Source organism: Dermacentor andersoni, chromosome 5 (genome assembly GCF_023375885.2).
Source record: "Dermacentor andersoni chromosome 5, qqDerAnde1_hic_scaffold, whole genome shotgun sequence".
Classification (NCBI taxonomy): Eukaryota; Metazoa; Arthropoda; class Arachnida; order Ixodida; family Ixodidae; genus Dermacentor; species Dermacentor andersoni.
Window position 1 is genome coordinate 88,818,962 of NC_092818.1, and position 25,036 is coordinate 88,843,997.

Genomic DNA, 25,036 nt, shown 5'->3' on the forward strand with positions numbered 1-25,036 from the left:
CTCAATGGTAAAAACTGTTTGTGGATGGTACCACTATGCGGTGGTTCCGGTGGCATTCGTGGCTTGGCAGTAAAGGGAGCGTTTTCGCGTCCTTCCCTCATGATATCTAGCATTGAGACAATGTGTCACTGAGACGCTGAGCCTCAGGTTGAACGCGCAGACACTGTCGTTTCAGACGCTGCATCTCCTGGTTACCAGAGGCACAGCGTCTGCGTTTTAGACCTGAACCTCAGCGCCTCAAGCAGTGAGCGAAAGTGGTCACATAGTGCAGCTTTAAGTTATATAGTAGGCCATATTTAGACTAGCAGCGCGAACGTAATACATGGAATCGATAGAAGGGAAGTGGCGAAAGACGTTGCCTTATTCATTGCCGTTTTCTTACCTCATCTTCATTCGGGTCGAAGTTTCACATTCCCACAGACGAGGACAGGGCACGGGTACCGAACTTGACCTTGACGAAATGGCACAAATGGCATTTGTTGGTTTTCGCTCACGATTTAGGCTCGGTGGTAAGGGTAGCGCCACCCATAAAACATAGCGCAACTAGTGCCACCATTAAACACCCTCCAAAGCTTGCCAAACGCATACTTGCACACGAAGCGAGGTTTTTTTTTCATAATTTTTAATGGCGGGTTTGGCCTTTACCGTCCTAATTATTCGCGCTAAGCTAAGGGTTCTCAATCAACTTTAAAATTCCTGCATCCCTACTAATGGGTGATATTCGTACACGAGGTCAGCAGATGCCGTTGTCATTCCGGATACGCTGACACGAAATTTATAAAAACGAAAATCTCTCGTACTAACCAGCACTTTTTGGAACAGTTTGTGGCCCATTCATATGTATTGAATCGCCCGCTTCACACAGTCAAAGATTCAAAAAAATAAAATAAATGAAGACAGTAAACGCAGGGCTGACCTCAGCTCGTTTCTAGTTGTTTGCGATAATATTTGGGTTATACTTGACCCTTTCTGCTGACCCAAGTCTGCGGCTAATGGCGATTCCGTGCAAGAGGCGGCTTCTCACACCGCCACGCACACACGCCCACGCAGCCCACACCCTGCCGCGATCTGGTTCCAAAGCGTCCCGGCGTGCACGGATCACTTAGCGCCCGGGACGTAATTATCGCGCTAATGTCCCCTCGCGCACACACCTCCGTCTCTAGCGTGGTATACGGCGTCCGACTGCGTATCCCATAATCTCGGGAGAGCTTGAACAGCAAAATGAAGAATATAGATTGCATGCGGGCTTTGTAAGGAATCACGCTAAGCCCTTCATTGGTTCATCGCCATCTGACTCAACAATGCCTTTATCAATACAGTGACCAGCCAAAGAGCTCTCGGTTGGTTGTCTAACAAGACAGTATTTCCCTGTAAGCGTACACCTGCTGGAAAACCACAAGTAAAGACTTTGGCAGTGTGATTGTCCCAAATGGGTCCAACCACTACTTTAGATGTTTTCACAACGTTTTATATTTAATTAAGAATTAAGAATTAAGAAGTGGAAGCGACCATTATTATCTTGAAGTGGAGCTTTACGACCTATGAAAATTGCACTAAGCAAATGACAGCATCGTGGCACTTCGATAAATAATGGCACTTCGCTTTTATTTTACACCAGTAACAATAGCCGATCTTTAGAGCCGTATTTAATTGCTATTCCTTGTTTAGACTGTTTTGAAAGCCAGCAATTTCCCTTGTCATGGACGTATATTTACTAAAAATTCCCAACCTTCAACTATACACCACAGGGTGAGGTATTAGGGGACGATTTCTAACACGCTGAGTACACTATCTGAAAGGTACTGATTACGTCTCCAATATTATATACGTTGCAGTTAGCGTGCAGTCTGGTAATGTTGCCCATGACATCTCGAATACTACACGCGTGACACTATATGAAAATCTTCAAGCGCTTTTTGCCATGAGCCATATACTGAGCCTCTTAGGCTTCACTCTAAAACATAACATTATTCATATTGTTCCTTGCTGTCTGGGTTAAATTTCATAAACTTGTTAAGAAAAACAATTTTGTAATTTTCCATCGATTCGATCTCAGAAAGTTAACAGAGTATTGTAGTTCACGCTGGTAATGAAGGCAGAAAAATAAACTACACAGAAAATTTGGTTCTGTTGTTGTCTACTCGCCTAAATTAGTTTTCTACTTATGCGTACGCATTCTTTGGCTCGGCTGCTACTTCGCTTTTACTTACTTATTTAGCTAGCTTATGCATGTCTACCCATCGCTGCCATGCATATTATATTACACTATTATAATGATTACAAGCGCAAACTTCACCAATTATGCATTTATTTTGCTGGTACGAGAGTGAATCAGAAAGTATTTACCCCTGTTTTTTTAGCCAAATTATGGCTGTAAATGCGAAGTCAACATATCCATTGCCAGCGCTGGATTTTCATGGACCGGCCAGTCCTTATCTGTCAGTAGTTCCGCGACACAGTGCTGCTGTCTGTTGTTGAAGACGACGATTGTGCTTCACACTTCAACTGCGTACGAGCAACGAAGTCTGATTCGTTTTCTGCGGAGCAAGAGACGAGCGCCCATCGAAATCAACAGGGAAACAAAGCGCACGTATCGGGAACGGAGTCTCGCTTTGAGAAGTGTGTGGTGGTGGTGCTGTGAGTTCGCAAAAAGCCGCGAAGACTTGCACGAGAAGTAGCGTTCGGTGAGGCCGCATGCGTCGCTGACTAACAGCATTTCCCGCGTGAATACAATGGTGGTAGCGGATCGGCGTGTGCGCTTCAAGGACATTTGCTGGGAGATCGGCATTTCGTAGGAGAGCGTTTACGACACCGTTCACGGGTCCTTAGGGTACCGAAAGGTTTCATATCGGCGGGTGCATAAGCAGTTGAATTGCATGATTAAAGGCAAGCAAATGATTGCTTCACTGAATAATCTGCAGCAATATACCGAGGAGGGTGAAAGTTTCCTGAGCCGTATCGTTGCTGGCGATGAAACGTGGATACTGCATTTCACGCCGCAATCGAAGTAGCAGAGCATTGTGTGGAAACATCCGGGTTCGCTTGTCACAAAAAAATATTTCCTCAGTGCCTTATGTAGCGAAAGTGATGTTAACAGTATTGTGGGATCACTGAGGACTGCTTTTGCTGGATATCATGGCACAATATGCAAGCATCAATGACTAGAGTTGTTCCACACTGTCTCGTCTGTTGGTTGCCGTCAGGCGAAAACGCCTAGGGATTCTCAATGTGGACAATGCGTTTATCCTCCACGACAGTGGGAGTGGCAATGAGAACCGCCGACAAGCTCGGGTCATTTCACTGTGAGAATCTGGACCACCCACCGTCCGGACCCCGCTCCCAGCGATTTCCACGTTTTCGGTCCGCTGAAAAAGTTTCTGGCAGGACAGCGATTGACGTACAACGATGGAGTCAAGACAGCAGTCCGACGGTGGTTCCACAGTCAGCCGGATGTATTCTACCTCAGGGGAATCTAAGATTTAGTGATGCGATGGGACAAATGTCTGAAACGGCGTGGGGAATATGTGGAAAAATAGTGTAAGGCATGTAGAATGGTACGTGTATTTGTTATTGCCTGTATGTAACTTATTTTGCCTAATACCTAATTGGGGCAAAGGCTTTCTGATTCGACCTCGTATATCATATCAACTAAGCCAAAACAGAGTCGTCACTGATTTTACAGTGAAGGTGTTAGCCTCTCGTGGATCGGCGTTTTCGTGTCCATGTCCGTGGACAAAAAATGACCGATCCCGGACATAGTTCAATAGCGGGCCGATTCGCGGCGGAGGGGAAGCAGGCTTCAAGCACTCAGCAAAATGAAGCGAAAAGTGCATACATTCTTTGGAATCACGCATGCAACATACATAATAGCACTCGCTTCAGTGTGGAACAAGCACAAAACACGCATCCGGTCCATATAATTGAAGATAAGGTATTCCTGATAACAATGCGAAGCACGTAGCGCTCCCCGCAATCCTTTGCCTGTAAAAATTACTCTTGCACAAGATGCCATGGCGGCGGGAGCTTGCGACGTGGGAATTCACCTCACTAGCCTTTCGCATATAAAGGGACCAGCCTAGCAACTTATTTCATTGTTGGTGCCGCACCGCTATGGGTAGGCAACGCAAAGTTAGGGATACTGAGGTGCAGCGTGCATACGAGGAGCGACAAAGGCAAAAAAAAAAACGGCAGTGCGGTGAGCTGCGGTGTGCTGTCAAAGTTATCATTACTCTCATTACTACCGGAACACCAAACTACCATTACTACCAATACTCTAGAGCAATGAAGTATTGCATACCCGCCTTAGAAGTTCTGGTGATGGTTTTGAACAGCTTTGCTGGACAGGCACTTTCGCAGGGCTGGGATGGCGAGTCAATTTTTTTTGCGACACCACAGGTTTTTTCCAGTTTTAAGTTTTTACGTTCCTTTTTTGATACGGTCTTGACACGGCGAGAGGTGGAAGAGGAAGAAGAAACGACAACGCGTGTCAATATCTGCTTCTCCTGCTTGTCTACTTGAATGCGGTCGAAAATTCCCTCCAATCTTGAAGACGTCGGCACCAATGGATGTCTAAAGACGGAAGAATTACGCCGATACTAAGTTTTCGATGGTGGGTGGACATTTTCCCAACCTTCAGAGCACTTTTCTGTGCGACTACACTCCGGCAGACGCTCGGCGGGGGAGCCCTGTGCGGCTCCGGACGCTCGAGCCACGATGTTTACGACTATGCAAATCACCGTTGAGGGCGAGTATATCTCTCCCGACGAAGTCGGTGAGAGCGCTGGGTGGAGCACGGCATTATACGAGCGAAAACCCAACAGCAAGGACCCATTCGAGCGGAGCGGCCGAGTCACCGACACACCGCGTGCTGGGAATAAAATCCAGGTTCCGGCGCGTGGTAAGAAATGGTTAATCACTGCTTCGAAACTTCCTAGACTACCGAAAGAGCACGTTCGAGTCATAATTCGTCCCCGTGGAGCACTGAACATCAGGAAGATGAGCCACATCAGAGTTGCCCGGGACCTCACTACCGCCTCTAGACTTGCGGAGGCGGATACCGTGGAGGATATTATATGTCCGAATATGGTGCAAAACATATTGGTAGCAAGTACACTATCAAAGAGCAACACCATGGCCTACGCCGAAGTCAAAGCGACACTCATTGTACAAGCAACTAACGTGGTTACTGAATATTTTGCTGCCCCCGAAAACTCATGCAAGGGAGTTCAACCTCAGAATACAAGCGCCCTCGAGGTGGGAAGAATCCAGAACTCAAGCCCTGTAGTCATCCTGTTTTAAGGATTCAAAGTCCAGAACTACGTAAAACGCGGTGGCAGTTTGGTCATATGCTCTTTCTATCGCAGACAAACGGCCGTTTGCTATGCATGTGGAAAGCTTGGTCACAAAGCTGACGTTTCTCTAACCCCTGAAAATGCAATTTGCATCGGCTGTGGTGCGACCCTCATCCCACGGCCGCCAGAACCTGCAAGTAAAGTTTTCACATCCCGCTTGTAGTTAAACATTAGCGAAGAGAACGGCGCAACCGCGAACAATCCAACTAACCAACTGCGTCACCAACCCCTCTCAAGCCTCTCAGGTTCCTCAGGAGCTCGCACAGATCCAGGAGCCGATTCCGAGACCCTAGCGGCGAGGATGTCGGCTGCCAGGATCATGCCCCTTCTAGCGGTCGCTCCACCGAATGCTTGTCTTCCAGGGACCGCAAGGCCTCCAGGACCCACTCCCGCTCACGGGGTCACTGCCGTTCCAGGCGTCCAGGAGCTCAGATCCAGGAGCCCGCTGATAGCGGCACCAAATGGGCTGATCGGGTCAAGGAATCACCGAAAAAGGTAATGGGATGTCCATCGCCAGATCACAATAGGATAGCGCTGTTGGAAAGAGGAAACGTGTCGGTAAAATAAGCAATGCAGAAACTCACAGCAGAAATTGCAGAACTCAAACAGGCTAGCAAACGAGAGGCAGTTCAACTCACTCGGGCCCCTGCGGCAGAAGCTCCCATGGAGAACTCAGGAGTGGAACTGACTGTCAGTACCCTGGTCTACCAATGGTCAGGAGAGCATTCGCGGTTCATGCCTCAGACATGAGTGCCAGTGTTCGTAAATTGAAAAAGGCGATAGATGAAATTGATGAATCCCTCGAAAAAGTTCAAATTGTAATCGACATACTCGCGGAGGCTGTCAGAGCACTAGGGGCCAGATGCGATAATTTGGAGCGCCACGTTTCTCCAACGGCTCAAATTACGTCATTGGATAAACTGACTAATACCGATACTGAAAGGTCTACAGCGGCTGCACTTTGCAGCATTTTAATAATACAAGCTAACTACTACGTCCCACCATGGCGGCACATCACAGGGCAATTATTGCTGGCAGTTGAACTGTAGGGGACTCCATTGTAAAAGGAATGTCCTGCAACAGTTCATTCACAACCACCCGGAGAAACCACCTGTCATCATATTGCAAGAAACGCTCACAGATACGGTCACCCTACCAGGCTATAAAGAGCCTACCCTGTATTGTGATGAAAATGGGGCCTGAGCACATTAGTCGCCAACAAATGTACGTTCATAATCAACGATCTAAATCTTGAATCCGGTAAGGTTGAACACTCGCTCGTTGAAATCATCCCTAGCAGTCAGTTCAAGAAGACTATATTTACGCTTAACATATACAGTACACCCAAAGACCTCAGGCAAAGATTCGCGGAAATCATCAACAGGGCTACTAGCAAGGCCAAGACACTCCCATTCCTGGTGGCCAGAGTTTTCAATGCTCCGCATCAAGCATGGGGGTACCAACAAGCTAACCGCAAGGGCATTCACCTATGACAAGCTACATTCAATATTAACCTCACGCTTATAAGAGGTGCGACTTTTCCGACCAGGATCGGCAACTCCTACTTTAGGTATATCATGCCTCACCTCTTTTTAATACGGAATGTAGAGTCGGCCGCTTGTACCAACCTCTACGTGTACCTAGGAAGTCATCACATTATCCTGGCCACCTCCCTCAACGCGAGAAGCGGGAACCTCAAAAGGTTCACTATTAGCGATTGGGATTATTTTTGAATGATAAGAGAAGAGCGAGCACAGACACAAGACTCAGATCTTAGCGTAGGACAGTGGGCTGAACCGTTAAACGAGGATATCCGAGCGGTGACAAAGTCCAGACTGAAATGGAGGTGGACAGGATCTATAGCCACCTCGCTCATATTCTAGAAGCTAAAACGTCGCTGTTAAACTGATGGAAAGGGCAGAAACTCAACCAAAGGCTGCGAAAAAGATCGCAGAGCTCAACAAAACTCCTAAAGATCAATGTCAAACCCTGATTAGAAACAGCCGGATGAGGTCTGAATTCCGGGGATGGCCAGATGAAAGTTGGAGCTAAATGGAACTTACTGAAGCATCTGCTCTATGACACTAATACCAAGTCAAATCGAAGACAACTGATAACGAAGATTCTACACGAGGCATCACAATCAGAGACAGTAAAGACCATACTCGAAAGACTCGCTCACGTGTATCTTCGATTGGGCAACTCGAGTGACGAAGATTATCCCCCCTACAAAGGCTTGTCTTGCCCCGGGCTGGATAACCCCTTCAAGTCAGGAAGAGTAAAGGAAACCCTCCAGAATCTAAATGACAGGTCGGCCTCAGGTTCTGATGGCATCACCAATCGGGCCCTCAGAAACACGGACGACGGCTCCATAGAATGGTTGACAGAGGAGATAAAAAGAATATAAACACGATGGGTTGTCCCGGAGTCCTGGAAAATGACCTCGGTCATCAATACACAGCCTGGAGGACCCGCAAGTCTCGGAAACCTCATACCCATTTCACTCACGTCCTGCTTGTGGAAGTTGGCGGAACATGTCATTCACAATCGCATCTCCAAGCTCATCGAGAAACAATGCTTGTTTCCATTCAACATGATCGGCTTTCCTCCGGTCCTGTCAGTGCAGGACGTGATGGAGCTCATGAAGTGTCATATCATTGACAGCACCACAAGAGATATAAGAGTCACCTTAGGCCTAGACCTGGAGAAGGCATTTCACAATGTCTCCCATGTTCACATTCTGAACTCCATCTCGGAGCTCAATTTGTGGACGCCTTCCACATATACATAAACTCGTTCTTCAGGGATCTCAAGGCCTCGCTCAAAATCGGTGACATGAAGTCCAACAATTTCAGTTTGGGCCCCAGAGGCACACCACAAGGAGCGGTAGTCTCACCACTGCTTTTTAACATTGCCATGAAGAAACTATCGCAAAGGTTTTCCAACATAAATGGGACAAGCATACGCTCTACGCTGACGACATCACAATCTGGTGCACCGGACGAAGCGAAGGAGATGTTGAATTAGGCTTACAGGAGGCTGTAAATCAAAGCTAGATGTACCTGGCAAATACGGGTTTAAATTCTGCCCAAGCAAGTCTGAACTTCTCCTCTGCAGGATGGAAACCTAGAGGCTGGGAACCATTGTCTGAAATATACATCAAACTCTACACTAAAAGCCGCAGTACCATCCCCAGAGGAGGTACCATTCGGGTCATTGGCATCTTCATAGAATCCAGTGGCAGTAGCAATATGACGCTCAACAAACTCATATCCAAGGCCGAGAACATGATCAGGCTTATCAACAGAGTCTAGAATAAGCATGGTGGCCTTCATGAAGACAACCTCCTCAGGTTATTCAACGCCTTCCTCATGAGTCATATAGTTCATGTGGCAGCCATGCACAACAGCTATATAGGGTCTGTTCTGAAAGTAGTAGGAGTGGTTCTTTCGTGGGCGAATTGGTGGACGAGAGGCGGTGCGCTCGCGCAGGATCGGTGAAGGGGGATATTGGGAACGCTGCGAAAAATTGGCAGTCGGCTCTCAGCCGTTGAAGAGAGCAAGTCGCTTGTACTGTGAACCCCTGTCAAAACGCCTCGTCACGGAGAATCATGGAGCATTTACTGGATCAGCGATACGCGATCAAATTTTGTGTAAAGCATGATAAAACGGGCAAAGAGACTCACGACGAGATTAAGGAGGCCTACGATGACGTTGCCATGGGTAGATCAGGTGTTTTTGAGTCGCACAAGCTGTTCCGATAAGGTAGGGAAAGAGTGGAAGACGACGACCGCTCCGGACGCCCTTCGACCAGCAATACCAACGAACATGTGTCGCAATTGAAAAATTTACTGAACAGAGATCGTTGGATGAGTATCAGAATGATTGCTGATGACTTGAGCATTCCTCAAACCGAAGTTTTTGAGAATGTGACAGAAAACTTAGCCATCAGGAAAGTGTACACGAAGTTCGTGCCGCAAGTGTTGTCAGAGGAGCAAAAGGCCAACCGGAAAGCAATCTGCCAGGATCTTCATCATGTGAATCAGGACCTCGACTTTTTGGACAATGTATTGACCAGTGACGAGGCATGGGTGTTGTATTACCACCAGAAGAGCAATCGGCAAAGCTCAGAATGACACACGCCTTCTTCCCCACGCCCCAAGAAAGCACGAATGAGCAAATCCAAGCTAAAGTCCACACTCATTTGCTTTTTTGATCGACATGGATTCACCCACAAAGTGTTCGTACCACTCGTACAAACACTTAAGAAGTTTCTTTAAGTGGAAGTCCTCAAAAAACTGCGAAAACGACTTGTTCATGTCCGCCCAGCCATCGCCAGCAATTGGCGGCTCCACCATGACAACTAGCCGAGCCACACAGCATTCCGCGTATTAGAGTATCTTACCCAGCACAAGGTGGCAACGCTGCCTCGGCCCTCCTACAGCCCCGACTTGGCCCGTTCAGACTTTTTTCTATTCCCGATAATAAAATCGACGCTCAAGGAAAAGCATCACGGATCGGTAGAGGTGGTTCAACAGGCCGTGACGAGGGAGCTACACAGCATTCCGGTCGAGGCGTTCCTGGAGGCGTACGAAAACTGGAAAGCTTGTTGGCAGTAGTATGTAGATGCGGAAGGGTGCTAATTTGAATAATTCTAATCGTTTGTACTATTCTCATGAATAATTTTTTTTTAATAAGAAATGAGTTCTACTACTTTCAGAACAGACCCTGTAACTCTGGGAAGAAAAGATTAAACACGCTCATCAGAAAAGTATCAAAAGAATACTGGGCATTCCATTACGGGCGAGCATGAACTTCCCTCTGCAACTAAATGTGTACAACACATTGACGAGATAATCGAGGCCCGTGAGTCGGCCCAAGTGGCCCTTCTATCCCGTACCCCGGCTGGAAAGAAGATCCTGGTGGTTCCTGGGATCAACCTTATCCTCATGGAAGAACGCAAATGTCAGACCTCAGAAAATCAAAGGAAGAACATACGAGTCGCACCATTTCCCTGTAATGTTCGTCGTCCGCATAACGTAGGCAGACGCATGGCAAGAGCTTTCGCCCTCTTCAAGGGTATCAAAGACGATCCCTACTCGGCATGTTTTGTCGACGCAGCCCAATATCAAAAGTCATTCAACTTCGCCATTGTCCTTGTTGATCACAACGAACAAATAGTGAATGCGGCTTCCCTCAAGTGCTTAACACCGTCCAGAGCGTAGCAGGTCGCAGTTGCTATAGCACTTCTAGATAACAGCAGATCACAAATCTTCACTGATTCGAGATTGGTGGACAGGGATTTCGCTTCAGGTTCCATGGCCGCGGAGGCTCACAAGATTCTCAAGAACATGATAATCTCTCCGCACACCATCACGTGGTTTCCGGCGCACCTCGTCCCCCAAGTTGACTCCTTGCCCAATCTGAATGACACCGCCCACTCCAAAGCGCACGCACTAACTAACCGTGGGGGAGCAGGGGCGAGCTCAGACTCCGGGGTTCTCGAGTTTGGGGACACTCTCACTTATTTCAACGAAATCACTAAGCACTATCACCTGGGTATGAGGACTTATACTTCGGCTCATAGCAAACTGGCTAGACCCCTGGCGTCCACTTTAAGCATGCTTCAGACAAAGTCCCATCCCAACCTGGCCCTTTTCCATACGATCACTCCAGAGGCTTTTAGCTCTACTTGCCCGACTGTGGGGCTCTAAGCGATTGCGGAACAGATGCTCTGGCGATGTCCCTCGTTACCGGGACCCAATCGCATCATGGAAATGGAGTGGCGCTCTGCCATCCAGAGTTCGGAACTTTCACGGCAAACTTGGGCTCACCAGAGAGCCCACGATGCAGCCGTTAGGCTCAGCCTACCAGTCCCCACGTGGGAGCGGCCCACAACTCTGCCCTAGCGCAAAGCTTCTCAGGACCTTGTAAATAAAGTTCTTTGTTTGTCTGTTGACACGGCGAGGGCGGCGTCACTTGTTTCTTTTTTTGGCTGTTGTTCTTTTTCTAACTCTACCAATCATATTCTCTTACACCATTATAACGGTTACATGTGTCAACTTGACCGATTATGCATCTATTTTGCAGATGTAAGGAGTAAGGGGACGGGCACATTCTTCTGGGGCACACGCAGAAGGATGCTTAGCATTGCTTTGGAGTGTAGGAAATTAGGAAAATGGAGAGCAACCTCTTATTGTCATTTGGACTTGAACCGGATGTAATGTAACCTGAGGCAAAAGCGACTTCTCTACTCATGATTGTAATATTGCTCACATAGACATCTGCCTGCCATGCTGCGGTCCATGGTTCGAATCCTCGTCAGAAGTATTTCTCTCTTCTAACGCTACCCATCCTCTACTATTACACTGTTATAACAAATAAATGTGTTCACTAATTATGCATTCATTTTGCAGATATATGTCGTCACAGAGCCGACAGATATTCTGGGGTACTCGCGAAGAATGCTTACGGATTACTGTAGGACTGTGGGAAACTAAGGACATGTAGTGAAACTTCATGATCTCCTTTTGACTTGAACCGGGTATGATGTAAACTTAGGCGGAGGCAACTTTCACTCATATGAATGTAATTGACATTTGTCTTGACATTTGACAATTGACATTTGACACAGACATTTGTCTGCCACACTGCAGTCCATGGTTCGAATTCCGGTCATAAGTATTTCTTTCTGTATTTTTTTCTAATGCTACCAATAATCTACTATCGCACTATTATAGCGATTACATGTGTTAGCTTGACAAATTATCTATTTATTTTGCACATATAAAGTGTCACTGGACGGGCAGATTTTGCTGGAGTACACGCCAAAGAATGCTTACGCTTTAAATTATCTGTACTGCACTTTTCTGTCGTGGTATTTGAGGTGAACGACACAGCTGGTCTATGAAACAATGAAGCAAAAAGAAATGTTGTTCTTCTGAAGCGACCTGCGTATCTTGATAATACAGACACGTCACTATATGCGTTTCACTAATCCTACCAGTATTAAAATAGCATTCAGTCATATAGACTCCTTATCAAGAAAACTTAACCTGTTTAGACGAATCAGACCAAAACGAAGCTAAGCGATTTAACTGCATACATAGTTTCAGCATGAGCTTGATTTATTAAAATTTTGTGTGGCTTCCCCCCCGTTTTAAGCAATTTTCTCGGCTGTGTTTCTCGTCAGTTTCTTTTTTATAGATATATGAAGATCCTCCAGTCGGATAGCATGCAAGCACAATATATCTTGCGTATTGACAGTCTTGTACTACAGGTTAATTGCATGTTAGTGGAAAAAAGACAGTCGGAACTCGTCAATACTTCTAATATTATATCACACCAAAGTTCGTTTATTTCCAGCTATATCACAACAATACAGCCGTCTTCTTTTTAATAAGCCATTTAAATTGTTTATAGGAAGTGTGAGGCTACCATAACATGCAAATGCTTTTAAAATGGTTATTTAATTATCATTAACTTAAATTAGTTGCTAACATTTCTGTTATTCCGCCGCAGCGCTTCATCGACCAAGTGGTTTTGTTCATATTTATCATTTATTGTTATTATTTTTCTTTCTAGAGCATCATTTATCAAATTCTAATTCCGTCTTTAATAAAACTATATAACTTGTACGTTTATTGTGTACTTTTCGAGCGAATACCACATCCTTCGTTATATGTTTAATTATATTCTGCAATAGTTTCATCCTTTTATTGATCACCTATCGCCATTCGTTAACCGGCAGATACTGAGCTGCAGCATTTCTTGCCCTGTTCAATATTACGCCGAGACACGGGCAGTTTCTTTTTATTCCAGACATAAAAGCCTACGGCGTTTCGATGCAGAATTACTTTATTCTATGCAAGGAGAGCTGATTCAAGCGAAACACTGGGCCGCAGGACCGATCTCAGTTTCTGCAGTTGAATGCGGTCCCAAGTGTGGTTATATTCGGATATACTAGTTTTGCTTCCTCCAGTTAACTTTTTCCAATGTTCGCGTAGGGTAAACTTTTTTTACGTATATTCGCTTCAATTCGTTATTCCCCAAGGGTGTTTCCTGCCCCTCATCGCTTCTTGGCCTTACTCCTATTTTTCCGATGCCTTGGCAGGAGAATATTCGTACCTCCCTATATTGCTTTCGCGAGCCTGGTCAGCCGTTTTACGAGTTTTCTGGATGCCCCGACCCGCCTCGCAGGGGCGTAAATCTCGTGGTATCACTGTGTTCTGCCCTCGGCGTAGCAACGGTTTGTTCTGTTTTGTTCGCCTCTTGAAGTAAATTCTAGACCTGCATAATTTATCGCTATACTTTTGGCTCATATTGTCGTTGTTAGGTTTTCCAGTCGACACTGCATTTGCGCTTCGAAGCTTTCATCGAATTCCCTTTTCACGTCCGGTTGGGCTCTTCCATGAAATCCCAATTTCCTGAAAGTAATGCCTCGGCAGGACCGATGTACGAATAGATATATATGAACTGCAGCGAACCTTGAATCTAACGCTTTGGTTATACTTTTCGTGCATCGACCAACCAACCACCGTCAACTTTTATTTCTTTATTTTTCTTAGAAAATAAATACCGCTGGCGTGAGGCGCTTTACTTCACCTATGCTCACAGAAAGTTTGGTAAGAACAGAAATAGGATAGTGTGCCTACGCTCATCACTCGGCAGATTGTGCATCACGTGGTCCGTAGGAAAGAAGCCAAATTCAATGCAACAAACTTCGCATACGGGCTATGCCATGGACACTGTCTATCGAGAAACAGTTTTATACATACTAGTTCGCGAGCAGAGCTAAACGACTGCAATGTGGCATGTCGCCAATTTCCGATGACAGGTTTCTTTAAATAACCATTGTCATCGCAGTGCTAGATAAAGCTGTATCATTCAACCAAACCGTGTCACCAATTTGCTGTTTTGCTAGTTGGTTCACACCGCAGCAATCGCGGCTCCATTTTCCGAGCCCTCGGCTACAGAAATGCCTAGCGCAAAGTAAGTTTCTAAGCCTCATGTCAGGAGGTGATTAAGATCATTACAATGAAAATGTCAACTTTGACAAGCCACTTCAAAAGCTTGAAGCTGAGTCCTACTCAGTAGCTGCTCAGCTGCAAGAAATTGGAGCTATAAAGAAGGATGTTTCATTATTTTTTGCTGCAAGTGTAGTATTAAGGTTTGTTTTCCCCTCCTTGAACTTCAGCCTTTAACATTCTTGAAATCCTTAATTTATTCCTAAATTTTGAATAAGAGATTCTGTGCTAACCCTGATGCCCACTTTCTTTTATATCTAAGCGTTCATTGCGTATTTTCGGCACATTACATTAGGTAGGTAGGTAGATAGCTAGGTCGGAAGATAGGTTCTTGTCTCGCATCGCTTTAACAAAATGAAAATATTCTACGACCAAAGATGCAATCAAATTTCTGCCGCCGAGAACCGCATGCAGGTGCTCTAACCATAAGCCACAATCGTCTTTCTTTTTTCTTTATTACCCTGCTAGTGTGACGAGGTGTATTGGACACAATAAACGGCATGAAATTCAGCACAGGTCGACATTCCGGACATCCTGGCGAACTGCGCATAGCTGAGGGGCGCAGCAAGCGGGCTGTTGTGAAAGGCATGAGTAATGCTCTGAGTGACTTGAAACTGGATGACATGCTGCAGCGTGGGTGTCAAAGAAGAAGAAGGCGCCTGCCTCTGTTGTGTCAGAGGCAGCAATAAAAGTTGACGGGCCACCTTTTCGCTAACAAACGGTTTAATCTGCACCACCAGCGAATAGTCATCGGTGTCTATCATCAAGCAAGAGAGAGGGCCTACCAGTGAATTGCGCGTGGCAAGCTGCTGCTTGCGCAACTCTTTATAGCTCTGGCGGAGGGCTACTACTTCAGACACAGTGTTGGAGTTCTTTGCGAGCAGCATCTGAAAGGCATCGTCTCCAACCGTCTTTAAAATATGCCTGATCTCGACGCTTTCCGCCACTGCCGCATCGACATGCTTGCAGAGAACCATGACATCCTCGATATTACTATAGTGAATGTTTCACCGATTTGCTGCGCTCGTTCTGGCAAACGTTGTTCGGCGCGAAGCTTGCGTTCTGCAGGCCGCCCGAACACATATGTGAAGTTAGTCTTGAGCTCCACCGAAGTCAATATGTCGGGTGCGTGGCTGCCGTACCACAAGTTCCCAACGTTGGTCAGATGGAAAATAGCGTTGTTCAGCTTTGTCGAATCGTGCGACTTTTTTGGTCACCCTTTCATAGGAGGCGAGCCACTCCTCCACGTTATGGTCTCCGATCTCGCTGATAAGGGCAGGGTCGCGCTGGCGCAGTGTAGCCGAGCAGACCACGGCAGGCCTTTGGACCCGGTGGCGGGTTTTCCGCCATGACGGCAATGAACGATAGAGCTCTCCGTCGAAGTTCCAGATTTCAAGGCGTGCCCAGTAGCTGTATCTAATGTGATGAGGTTTATTGGACTCGTGAGGTGTCATACAGAAACAGAGCGGCAGTAACGATTCCTCAGCTATAATGGCTGTTGTGAAGTCGGTGGTCCGTGCGGCCAACAACGTTTCCATAGATGGTGCCGCGCCAGGTGGAAGGAGAAAGGGTTCCGAGTGGTGTTTAGGAGAATGAAAAAAAATATGATTATATTTCTAAAAAAGTATATGGTTGAGTTTTACAGTACGGCTCCAACTGGTAGCTTCTTAGCGTGTCCGAGTGTCACACTGTTTCCAAGCGCCCTCTTCCCGTCAGCCGTCTGCATCCGCTTTTATGACCTCTGTCGTCACTGCCCAGTCGCCTCCCTCAATCCGGAGTCAGGACACCGGTGGTGTGAGCAGACCAATCTGACGTCGGCAGACATATTGCGTCGTCGGGAAACGTAGGGTGTCGGGAGACCGATGGTGTCAGGAGGTCGGTTGCCCTTTTCCTCTGAAGGGAGCTTGGTCGAAAACGCATGCGCATCACTCATCTCCTGGGTGGACAAGTCAATTTGGTAGCATGTGGCGTGACAACTGTACGTCACTGGGTGGCATCCCCCCCCCCCTCTGGAGTTTCACAGGGAACAACACGGCGAACTGGCCACACGGCAGGCGATGGCGACAGCGCTTTGTGGAGGGCCGATCTGCTTTAGGCTGCGAGACACGCAATGGCGACGGGACTTTCCCGTGCCATCTTTCTTTTTTGTAATCGCAACAGTATACATTCCCATTTATAAAGCATATCACTTGGTGCTAAAAAAAATTATAGATCTTTTGGCTACAGTATACCAATGTAAACATCCTTCAGAAGGGTAATCTCAGACACCAAACCATCAAGTTTCTGAAACCACTCTGGCGGTCTGATTGCGTGCTTTTGGGTATCGCGCTGAACATAAGGCTTTCAAATACATGTTCCCTGGCAGACCTTGCATCTACGCAGGTATTTCTTACATCCACTTGCATTTTCCACGCGCTGCTCATACACAAGAACATTCTGTCGGCCGATAATCTCCCTGCGTCCGCATAGGGAAGAAACTAATACCTAAAAGCCTTACTAACAATTTTTTTCAGAGTTTGAGAACATCCAAGAAGAACACGGAGACGTGGAAATTCACGAGATGGTCAATATTTCTTTTTTTTTTTTCATTTGATGCAGTTAACAGACCACGGAACTGTTCTGATCTTGATCTGGAATAGTTCTGAACTGACCGGTGCTTGATCTGGTATTTTTGCACAGAATGTTAACTGAATATACTGTTGCCGTTGTAGAAGGTATATCTGATCACCTACTTGTCAGTATCAGTGTATCCATAGTCTCTTCCACCCCATCTGAGAAACCTGTGAAGCGTTCCTTCAAGGACTACTCACACGCAAATGATGCAGCCATAATACAAAATATGGAAACATGCCTCACCGACTTTAACGACAGTGATTTGATAGCGCTTTGGCGCCGTTTTAAAAACATGTGTCAGTTCTGTATTGATAAATTTGTGCCTGATAAATACAAACTAGTCCGCAAACAAACAACGCGGATGGCACGTGATATTATACACATCACCCGCAACATAAAAAGGTTAAAGACAACACGATTACAACCTGATCGAGTTAAAAAAATGAAAGAAAACCTTGCGCGTGCAGTGCGCACCTCGAAGGAACGCTACTTCAATACAGTACTACCAGACTTTATTGTTGAACAGTCCGAAAGGTTCTGGAATAACTTGAGCGAAAAAAAGAAGCCAGTAGCTCAATCAAGCATGGATGGATCAATCATTACCGATTACAGGGATATTGCGAGTCATTTCAATTATTATTTTCATAGTGTAGTTTCCAAATCTGGCATTAGTTGATCCAAGCACAGAACGTTTCACCCATGCGAAGCAAATTTTATTTGATACACTGGCTTAGTCTCGATGCTAGTTAACTTAAAAACTAAATCTTCATGTGATCCTGACAACCTTCCAAACATTGTTTTTGAAACGTTATGCTGAAACTATGACAAGGTTCCTTCTTATTATATTTCGTGCTTCGTTACTTGCTGGAAAATTATCGGATGACTGGACGATAGCCAGAGTTGTACCCGTATTCAAGAAGGGCGACGGTCCCCCCCCCCCCCCCCCTTTGTTAGAAAATTACTGTCTAATATCATTGACATCCTCATGTTGTAAACTAATTGAACATATTGTTGCCAATCAGATCAACGAATTTCTAGATAAACATTCGCTGCTGTCTAATTTTCAACACGCATTTAGAGAAGGCTATTCAACAGTTACGTAGCTTGTCAACGTAATTCATTCACTGGCCTCATGCCTTCATAAAAATCGTCAAATTGATGCTCTATTTCTTAATATTAGCAAAGCCTTCGATACAGTTCCACATGACAAATTAATACTAAAATAGACATCTTGAGCTCCCAGAAATATTGATCACATGGCTAGCAAACTATCTAACAAATCGCCGCAACTTCGTAGGAATTAATAAGCGACAGTCTGGCTGTTTTCCGGTCAACTGGTAGTTCCTCAAGGAATTGTCCTAGGACCATTGCTCTTTTTACTTTACGTAAATGATAATACTACTTCAATCCATTCGAGTGTGCAAATTAGGTTGTTTGCAGATGACTGTGTGCTTTTTAGATGATGGTGATAATAATAATAATAATAATAATAATAATAATAATAATAATAATCAGCCTGGTTAAGCCCACTGCAGGGCAAAGGCCTCTCCCATACTTCTCCAACTACCCCGGTCATGTACTAATTGTGGCCAAGTTGTACCTGCAAACTTCTTAATCTCATCCGCCCACCTAGCTTTCTGCCGTCCCCTGCTACGCTTCCCTTCCCTTGAAATCCCGTCCGTAACCATTAATGACCATCGGTTATCTTTCCTACTCATTATATGTCCTGCCCATGCCTATTTCTTTTTCTTGATTTCAACTAAGATATGAACTCGCGTTTGCACCCTCACCCAATCTGCTCTTTTCTTATCCCTTAACGTTACACCTACCATTTTTCTTTACATAGCTCGTTGCGTCGTCCTCAATTCAAGTAGAACCCTTTTCGCAAGCCTCCAGGTTTCTGCACCATACCTGAGTACTGGTAAGACACAGCTGTTATACGCTTTTCTCTTGAGGGATAATGGAAACCTGCTGTTCATGATCTGAGAATGCCTGCCAAATGCACCCCAGCCCATTCTTATTCATCTGATTATTTCAGTCTCATGAACCGGATCCGCCGTCACTACCTGCCCTAAGTATATGTATTCCCTTACCACTTCCAGTGCCTCGCTACCTATCGTAAACTGTTGTTCTCTTCCGAGGCTGTTAAACATTACTTTAGTTTTCTGCAGATGAATTTTTAGACCCACTCTCCTGCTTTGCCTCTCCAGGTGAGTGAGCATGCATTGCAATTGGTCCCCTGAGTTACTATGCAAGGCAATATCATCAGCGAATCACAAGTTACTAAGGTAGTCTCCATTACCTCTTATCCTCAATTCTTCCCAATCCAGGTCTCTGAATACCTCCTGTAAACACGCTGTGAATAGCATTCGAGAGATCGTATCTCCCTGTCCAACGCCTTCCTTTATTGGGATTCTGTTTCTTTCTTTGTGGAGGATTACGGTGGCTGTGGAACCGCTATAATATCTTCCAGTATCTTTACATATGGCTCATCTACACCCTGATCGCGTAGTGCCTTCATGACTGCTGAGGTTTCGACTGAATCAAATGCTTTTTCGTAATCAATGAAGGCTATATATAAGGGTTGGTCATATTCCGCACATTTCTCTATCACCTGATTGATAGTGTGAATAGCGTCTGTTGTTGAGTAGCCTTTACGGAATCCTGCCTGGTCCTTTGGTTGACAGAAGTCTAAGGTGTTCCTGGTTCTATTTGTGATTACCTTAGTAAATACTTTGTAGGCAACGGACAGTAAGCTGATCGGTCTATAATTTTTCAAGTCTGTGGCGTCCCCTTTCTTTGGATTAGGATTATGTTAGCGTTCTTCCAAGATTCCGGTAAGCTCGAAGTCATGAGGCATTGCGTATAGAGGGTGGCTAGTTTTTCTACAACAATCTGCCCACCATCCTTCAACAAATCTGTTGTTACCTGATCCTCCCCAGCTGCCTTCCCCCTTTGCATAGCTCCCAAGGCTTTCTTTACTTCTTCCGGCGTTACTTGCGGGATTTGAAATTCTTCTAGACTATTCTCTCTTCCATTATTGTCGTGGGTGGCACTGGTACTGTACAAATCTCCATGGAACTCCTCAGCCACTTGAACTTTCTCATCCATATTAGTAATGATATTGCCGGCTTTGTCTCTTAACGCATACATCTGATTCTTGCCTATTCCTAGTTTCTCCTTCACTACATTTAGGCTTCCTCTGTTCCTGAGAACATGTTCAATTCTATCCATATTATACTTCCTTATGTCAGCTCTCTTACGTTTGTTGATTAACCTGGTAAGTTCGGCCAGTTCTATTCTAGCTTTCAATAGATGAAGCGCCAATAGTTTCGGCACACAAGAAGGATCCTTCTCCTGTCTTAATTCCTTCTTATGTGCCGTCACTATTGGCGCTTCATCTATTGAAAGCTATGCACCAACTAGCCCCACAATGTGTTTCACTGCAATTCTAGCTGTAGGGTTAGAGGCATTCATACATTGGCGCTTCAATGATAAATCACTTTAATAAATGATCAAACTGATTTAAATACTTCTCTAGCTGGCAATAATGATTGGTGCGAAAGGTGGGGAATGCGGCTTAACGCTGAAAAGACGGTCGTTCTTCGCTTCACTCGTCAGAAAGCTCCACTAACCTTTAGTTACACGTTAGATTCGTTGCCTTTGCAGGAAGGAAGAAAATATAATTATTTGGGTGTCACAATTGCTAATAATTTATCATGGAATTTGAACATTGATAATATCTGTTCTTCGGTCTTGCGTAAATTATATTTTTGCGACATAAACTTAGAAATTCCCCATCTAACGTAAAAGTGCTTGCTTTATCATCATCATCATCAGCCTGGTTACGTTCACTGCAGGGCAAAGGCCTCTCCCATACTTCTCCAACTACCCCGGTCATGTACTAATTGTGGCCATGACGTTCCTGCGAACTTCTTAGGCCCAAACAACGAAACGTTCCTTTCGTTCGAGCGCTTCCTAACCTTACGTGACGCCTCCTTACGGCGAAGGACCGATGGAGGAAGCAAGCGTACTCTGAAAGCTCCCTTCACCCGTCCTCACGTAAGGAGCGGTTGCGGCATGCCTGGGTTCGAGATTATCTCTTCTAAGCTTTACGCGAACACCATTATTCAATAAAAAAAATGTTGTATCGTCGCACAATCTTTAAACTGAAGAGCTAATATAGAGAAGCGTGGACGTTTTCTTCTAGTTTTGTTTACTAAACTTAAAAAAAAGTAGCGCATTACAATGCAAAACTTGATGTGCTCCAGCAACACATGCACGCCGGCGTTGTGCAACGCCTAGCAACGCCTAGCAACGCTTCCATGCCGCACGCGTGACTGAAACGAACATGCCTGGCAAGACTACAGTACACTGTAGCAAGACGTACCGTGCTCGTGCTTCTCCGCTGGCAAGCGACAGCGCGCATGCGCAAGCAAACGTCACGTGGTTAAGCAGTGAGGTGAAGTGCTCGTTCAGGGCCAGGAGCGGCGTAAGGACGCATGAAGGTAGCTTTGGAGCTACCTTATGCTGAGGAAGCACTAAGGAAGCCTTCGCCGAGGGCCCCTCAGTAAGGAAGCTTTCAGAGTGACATAAGGTAGCCTCACCGCAATGAAGGCTTCCTTACTGAGGTAAGGAAGATTTCATTGATTGGCCCTTAATCTCATCCGCCCACCTAACCTATTGCCTCCCCCTGCTACGCTTCCCTTCCCTTGGAATCCAGTTCGTAACCCTTAATGACCATTGGTTATCTTCCTTACTCATTGCATGTCCTGCCCATGCCCATTTCTTTTTCTTGATTTCAGCTAAAATGTGATTAACTCGCGTTTGTTTCCTTACCCAATCTGCTTTTTTCTTATCCCTTAACGTTACGCCTATCATTCTTCTTCCATAGCTCGTTGCGTCGTCCTCAACTTAAGTAGAACCCTTTTCGTAAGCCTCCGGGTTTCTTCCCCGTACGTGAGTACTGGTAAGACACAGCTGTTATACACTTTTCTCTTGAGGGATGATGGCAACCTGCTGTTCATGATCTGAGAATGCCTGCCAAACGCACCCCAGCCAAATCTTATTCTTCTGATTATTTCAGTCTGATGAACCGGATCCACGGTCACTACCTGCCCTAAGCATATGTATTCCCTTACCACTTCCAGTGCCTCGCTACCTATCGTAAACTGCTGTTCTCTTCCGAGGCTGTTAAACATTACTTTAGTTTTCTGCAGATTAATTTTTAGACTCACTCTCCTGCTTTGCCTCTCCAGGTCAGTGAGCATGCATTGCAATTGGTTCCCTGAGTTACTAAGCAAGGCAATATCATCAGCGAATCGCAAGTTACTAAGGTAGTCTCCATTAACTCTTATCCCCTATTCTTCCCAATCCAGGTCTCTGAATACCTCCTGTAAACACGTTGTGAATAGCATTAGACAGATCGTATCTCCCTGCCTGACTCCTTTCTTTATTGGGATTTTGTTGCTTTGTTTTTGGAGAACTACGGTGTGGAGCCATTGTAGATATGTTTCAGTATTTTTACATATGGCTCGTCTACACCCTGATTCCGTAATGACTCCATGACTGCTGAGGTTTCGTCAGAATCAAACGCTTTCTCGTAATCAACGAAAGCTATATATAAGGGTTGGTTATATTCCGCTCATTTCTCTATCACCTGATTAATAGTGTGAATATGGTCTATTATTGAGTAGCCTTTACGGAATCCTGCCTGGTCATGTATCATGTAACGATGTATCATGTATCATGGTCATGTAACGGGTCATGTATCAAAGCCGACGCGCTTAACCCGCAGATCAGATTTCCGACGATCGCCAATTCTGCTCACCGGTATCGTTGTGCTCGAGTGTTACTTGCTTTGCCGGGCACAAGTCCACCCAATAAAGAGTTAAACTTGTCACTCACAGGGTCCACACTGTGTGTTTCTTCCCTGTCGTCACCACGGGGCAATATAGTCATAATGCAAAATAGTATCGGCCAGTTATTTCCGAACAATCAGCCACGCAACCGGTGGAAGTGCTTAGTCTGCTGCAGCTGCTAAACTAGTTACCCGAACAGAGGCTCAGCGCCGCCGCCGTGAGCATGCTATTGTGCGAAATCAACTTCTTTGCCACAATATATCGCGAATTCATAACGCCCAAGCAGCTGCGCTCAAAATTTTTACTAGTGAGTATTGTAATCGTCGGTGAATTTTTTTTGCTCTCTATTTTTACAGTGTGCCCTAGATAATGTTAGCAAAGCTCTTCAATGAAAAAGAAGACGGTGTACAGAAGATGGCGCAGGATACAATTATAAGACCAAAAGTGTTCGATTGTCAAACCGCTAAAAAAAGCAAAACAAAAAAAGAAACACCGCAGATCGTAAAACCGTAACTTCCATTCTGTTTCATTTTATTTATTTTTTTGTTCAAGAGGTCGGCGAAGGCTAGCTGGAACACCTTATATGAGTTTATCGGTTTTAGGTTTCCCAGATCTTTAAGAATCACCTGTGTGAAAGAGCCTAAATTTTGTACTTGAGCTGGATTATTCGAAGAGGCGTGCATTAGTAGCACGAGAAATCGAAGCATATATGGAGGCAAAAGCATCAAATGGCTCATTGAGCGAATAAGCCGCCGTCTGTAGCAGTGAAACGGCAACTGCATGCCCATCGCCTGCGACGCCACGTCAGGTGTTCGCCTCGATGGTGCATAACGGGCGAAAGGGAACATCTGCTGCCGCAGCATCCGTGCGTGCCAGGTGTTGCGGGAATGGAGAGGGCATCACCGCAATGCGAACGCCGCCCTCGCTGTTCCCTACGCATACCCATCGCTACCAATCATCTATACTATTACGCTATTTTAACTAGAAAATGTGTTAGCTTCATGAATTACGCACATAGCTTGCTGATATAGCGTATCAACTGAGCCGACACGCCGTCACAACCTGGAAAGGCGGCAGCGCAAGAAAGAAAGACACGGACGGAGACAGGACGACAAGGACGAGCGTTGAATTTCCAGCAACATGATTGTGAATCGTCTAGAAAATATACGTGCTGTCCGAGCCAGGGGTTATCACATGCGCAACCCCTAGCTCCGGAAAGCACGTATGTATTCGTGAACCACTCGCAATCATGTTGTTGGAAGTTCAGCGCTCGTCCTTGTCGTCCTGTCTCCATCCGTGTCTTTCTTTCTTGCGCTGCCGTCTTTTCACATATGTACCAACACGCCTCATTCATCACTTTCATGCCGTCATAACGTTCTTTTTTTGCCACACCACAACTTTTTTTTTCTTTTCCGTTTTTCTTTTTGTTATGACCTTGACACGGTGACGTCGCAGCTCTTTTTCCACCTCTGTATTATAACGATTACATGTGCTAACTTGACCAATTGGGCGTTTATTTTGCAGATGTAAGGCATTTTATGACGGATAGATTTTGCTGCGGTACTCTCCTAAGAACGCTTAGGAAATAAAACGATGGTGGTAGAGAGTTTCGAATCTATGACCCAACGCTCAGAAACAGACTGTCTTACCCCCCGGGATAAGCCAGCGCCTCCCAAATAGCAAGCCTGGGCACCCTGCTTTATGATATCGTGCTACTTGGACCGCAATTACCATTACCAAGCGCGGCGTGACGAAAACAGTGACAATAAAATCGCCGCGGCTTACTCGGGAGCGTGCCCATTAGATTCTATGACAGTCGCGCAAAACAGCATGACGTCACCGATCACGTAACTGGCCTTCTGCTATCTAGGAGGCATTGGTCGAGTGACTCACGTGCTAGGTTGCCCGCGAGGAGCTCATAACTGGAAGGGCCACCCAGCGACGGTAAGTTGGACATTAATGCTTTCAGATTCGCAATTCATAAGAAGCACTTAGGTTCCTTCGGATCTTTAAACTAATTAAATAAAATTCGCTAATCAACCTCAAAATAATTACTTTAAGGAATATATTTTAATTTACGAATTGTAGTCGGTGATATTAGAAGACGTTTGCACTTGAATCGAATTCCAGAATAAAACCAATTTCTATATATAATTCCCAAAGTCGTGGGAGGAAATATTTGTGCT